This window comes from Setaria italica, chromosome V (genome assembly GCF_000263155.2).
Source record: "Setaria italica strain Yugu1 chromosome V, Setaria_italica_v2.0, whole genome shotgun sequence".
NCBI lineage: Eukaryota > Viridiplantae > Streptophyta > Magnoliopsida > Poales > Poaceae > Setaria > Setaria italica.
Window position 1 is genome coordinate 1,042,274 of NC_028454.1, and position 5,163 is coordinate 1,047,436.

Here is a 5,163-nt window from a genome sequence, read left to right on the forward strand (position 1 = left end):
CGAAATAACCACGCTTTAGAATTGTGTCATCAGGAAGGCAAGGTACCAAATAGGCTATTCTACTTGTCGATCCCACCAAACATATTCATCGATGTGGTAAGATCTGCTAGCCGCACCGCGTCTTCTTCAACCGGATGGACTAGATTTATAGTGGAGAAGCCGTTCGGCCGCGACTCGGAGTCCTCATGGGAGCTCCCTTGGTCCCTGAAGAAATACTTGGCCGAGGAGCACATATTCTGCCAAAAAATTTCCGATCATCCTGACAAGTGGGTCACACTTGTCAGAGGGCTCCCGCGCCGCCCCAGCGTGGCACCAGCTGCGCCGCCTCGGCCCCAGCCGCCCACCCGCCCGCCACGGCAGCCCTACCCGGCCGCGCCCGAGCCGCCTCGGCTGCGCCGCATGAGCGTGTCCATATCCCAACCGCGCGGTCCGCCGGAGCAAGGTGATAAAAAAGTTACACAACACGTTAAAAAATATGTTGTGCTACACGACACGATAAAAAATATCGTGCACTAAGCAACGTCGTTTCACTGTAACAACGCACGAGCATCTTGCTAGTAAATTGAGAAGTAAATATCAGAATCGTCAGATCCAAGATGTCATAACATAGATCACCATTATATTTATTTAACATCTACTAATATATATCCGCAGTTGACGGTTGCATCCATCAACGAAATCATTACATGATCGTACCAATAAGTACAGTTCCCCTCCACCTGAACAATGCTATTATCCTAAGAGCAACTTAAAACTAACAAGACTGTACCTCACTACCCCTAGTGCTAACGTACAATTCCCCTCTACCTAAACAATGCTATTATCCTAAGAGCAACTTAAAACTAACAAGACTGTACCCACTACCCCTAGTGCTAACGTTGACGCAAACCATCCGTGCTCTGATCCTCTTGGTAGTTGCTACTGCTATGACATATATTACCTGAAGACAAGAAGAAAAGGATATTTTAGGTGGCGATTACAACACAAACTGCAACAAATCATTCAGAATAAGGTGTGTCAAAGAAGGTAAATCACCTGATTGGTGACGCTGGAGGATTGGCAGGCACCGGCACTGCCATCGGTGGCATTATCGGCGGCACTTGTTGCGCTGTCAAAACACATCACACCATGCTGTTGTCAATCTCCTTGCAGGCATATCTGATCCACGAATCAAAATAACGTATGGACGACATATGCATGAAGAAAAAGGTTGCAAAAAACTTATGCAGGAGAAGAGCGTTTGGAGCGGTAGCATGGCGCTGCAGGTGAGCGGGAGGATGATCATGCGGACGGGGTCGATGGGTAGGGGCATGAGGTTGTTCATGTCGCCAGTCATGCCGTGGCAGAGGCAGATGGGGGGCATCGCGGATGATCGACTTGAGGTCGTCACAGCACTCGGCGGGAGGCGCTAGCACGGTGAGGTTGGTCAGGTAGTCCATGCACGGCATCATGCCGATCAACGGCGTCAGGCACTTCGTCAGCTGAGCCGGCGGTGACAGTGGTGGCGGGGACGAAAGGTGGGGTGGGACGGTGCCGCCGGACGAACTCGGCAACTGCGGCGGGGTGTTGTGGAACGTTGAGGGGTGGAGCAGTTGGTCTCCCCTGATTCTCGCTTCGGACAGCTGCGCCGTCATCGCCACCACCACGGCGAAGGCGAAGAAGAGGGCGACGAGCTTGCAGGACGCCATTGGTCTTTTGCCTTGGGGGTGTGGTTGGGATGCTATGGCCGTGGGCTTGTGGCTGATTTCGTGTTGGATGGATGGAGGCGTGGTTTGGTCTGAAATTTATAGTCCTGCTGGTGTCGAGATTGAGGATTTGAACGTGCTGTTGTATGAATTTTTAACTTCAGTACTGCTGCTTCTGAACTCTGCATTGGTCGTTTATCTTTAGGTAGGCAACGAGTCCGTGGAGCATGAGGTTGTGTCTGTAGTTCCTTGTGCCTCTACGGGTGATGCAAATGGAGCGTACAGAGTGCAGACAATCCTGTTGAGCTTAAGCGTATTGTACAGTCAGTCCCCTATTGCAGATAACACGAACAAGATTGTGTCCGGAACCAACACTATGCAATTGTTGATCGCATCCAGAAGCCCTGATTCGCAAAATTACAAGTAAAGCAACACTGTGCAGACAAGCCGATTGGATTTAAATAGTAATTAGAGCCGATTACTTATTTCTGCTGGTTGATGGATCAGGCAGGACTGTCGTTGTGAAATTGTCAAAAGAAAAAAGCAATGGCTCCCAAATTCTGTGTGCCTTTTCTCACTTTAATGCTGCTACAAGATGATTTGATTCACGTTCGGCCCAAGGCCCCAAGCCCACCTATTAATTCGGTCCAGTGGTCTACCTCCATACCAGAAATCAGAATGGAGAACTCGAGATCGAGAGGCTCCAACTCCGACCAACCATCTCGAAGAATCGCGTTCTCGTCTGCTCCTCTAGAATGTTCCCCTCCACCTCCACCACCGCGCCCCGCTTCCTCCGCCCCTTCACCACCTCCGCAGCCGCACCCCACCACGCCATGGCGGCGTCTGCAGGCTCCCCATCCAACCCGCTGCAGCAACAGTAGGCATCGTCGCCGGCCCCTTCGGGGTTGCTGGGGGTGGGGGCTCCAAGGTCGGCGGCCATAGAAGAGGATGGGTCGGGGGCGGTGTGGAGACCCGACAGTGGTGGCGGGTTGGTCGGTGGCAGAGATGACACGGCGCGGGTGCGCCGCGGTCGGGTGGGGTTGGATCCTAGCGGCAGGGGCTAGGAAGGGTGGGGTCAAGCGGGCAGTGGTGGATGGTGGGCGGATAGCACAGCTGCTGCCGGGCAGGGTGGTGGAGGAGGGGTGGAGATGGAGCTTGCTGAAGGAAGAAGAAGAGGATGGAGATGAGCCTTGAATGAGCCGGAAACTACAACTTACATCTAACTTTCGGAAGCTAGATAAGAGCCCCAGTTGAGGCGAGGGTCTATTAGCCATTCCCATCTTGATACGTCCATCTCTCGGTCATCGACCAACACGAGCTCTCAACTCGACCGCATAACCATCGAGAAAACATTTAGAGACAAGTGGCACCGGCTGCATGGCCCTTCAAGAACATACCCTTAACTGGCAACACAAAAGGCACAATCCTGACAACACGAGGAGATAAAGGGACAGCAACTGCATTTTCATCGGCACCAAAAGAGTCGAGCAGGTTCGATGAACAAATAGAACTACAAACTGGATTCAACCGCAATCAGGTTCAGAAGAACAAGCAAAGCCGTACAGATTCACAAATGAAGAATGGGTTTGGCGACACAACGGGGGCAGGTAGGGGGTGGCAGTAGAGGGACTCAAATGTTCAACAGCTACAGCTAGTACGGTTTCTTCAGGAAGAGTCGAAGGAAACAAGAGCTACAGCTAGTACGGTTCCGAGGACACGAGCAGTCCGATGGCGTTGTGCGTTCTAGCCGAGTCCGGTCCGATGGCATTGCCATGTAGCTGTGAAAAGCCAAACGGCGGAGCTGAGTACACATGCAGTCCTGGAGCCGTGTACAGGAGCCGTGAAAACTCCGAAAACGTGAAACCATGCCAATCGATGGATTGAAGTGGACTCCACGCGTCGGCCGAGCTGATTGGGTATGCACCAGATGCGTTTTGCATCCGGTTTGCACCCAATTTTCTTCCTCAGAGCAGCGTGTGAACCCAAGGCCGGTGAGTGTGCGGTCGAGCTTGGCGTTCCACGCTCGTGGTGCTTGACGGAGTCTGTAGAGGGCTTTGTGCAGCCCGAGAACTTGGCGCTCCCGCCCGGCGATGACGAATCCCGGAGGCTGCGTGACGTACACCTCCTCCACGAGGTCGCCGTTGAGGAACGCTGATTTAACGTCGAGGTGATACACCTGCCAACCCTCATGAGTAGCGACCGCCGCCAGGGCACGCACTGAGTCGAGACGTGCCACCAGCGCGAACACCTCGTCGAAGTCCACACCGGCATGCTGGACGTACCCCTTCGGCGAATCACCTTGCCCTGAGCATCTTTCTTTAGCTTGAAAACCCATTTTAGACCAATGGGACAATGGCCGGCTGGCAGCTCAACTGCCTCCCAGGTGCCGTTGTCGACGATGGCGTTAATCTCCTCCTTCATGGCCGCTCGCCAGGCCGAATCAGAGTCGGCCTAAGCAAACGACGTGGGCTCCTCTGATGCAGCGAGGAGAAGCTCCTCAGGATCAAGCTCCCTGGGCGCAGCTGTGTTGATGCAGTCGTCCACCATGCGGTACCACCATGGCGCGCCCTCAAAAGAGCTGGTTCGTCATCATCGCCAGCTGCCTCTTCCGCTAGCAGCACCGCATTGGCCACCATGTCACGCTGCCTCTTGCGGCACTCCTGGGCCCAGTGCCCTGTTTTCTTGCAGTATTTACACTGATCTTTGTCAAGGGGTTTACTTCCACCGTCACCCTTCTTTGCGTTGCTGTCCCCATGCTTGGGCGGTTTTCGCGGCACGATGCGATGGAGTCGCGCCACCGGTGAAACTGCTGCCGCTCGCTCCTCCTTTGTCTCGCTTGCGCATCCGCCTGATGAGATCCTCCTCCCTGGATGAGAGGAGAAGACGGGATCCCAGCTCCGCGGCCACCGCGTGCACCTCGAGTTGTTGCTCCACGGCCCGGAGGCGCCCCGTGACCTCTTCAACGGACAAGTCGTCAATGTCGAGCAGCGTCTCAATAGAGATAGACACCTGCATGATGCGGTCTGGGACAAGTGTAACATCCGCAAAAATCACCAACTCAAATCACCCGCTAAAAAAATTGTTTCCAAAACCTTTTCATCGTTGAGCTCTCGAAAATCCAAAATCTTCCTGGCGATTTTGCCGTCCCGGCACCCAAAGCCGACAACCATCATTTTATCCCTCCTGTAATTTTCGTCGCGTGCCGGTCAACAGACCACCGCGCGTGCTCCGACCGCACTCCGCAATCGCCGCCGGCTCTCCCTTTTTGTTTCTCTTTTCCCTCCCATTTCTTTTCCCCTTTTGTCTCTTTTCTTTTTCTCCTTCTCTTTCTTCCTTTCTTCTTCTTCCTTCTTCCTCCTCCTCCTTCTCCCTAGCGCACACTTCTCCGGCACCATTACTCCCTGGCGCCTCTCACCCAGCCGCCCCGGCCCCCCCTTGCCGCGTCTGCTCCTTCTGGCGCCCAGCCACCGCAGCCCCA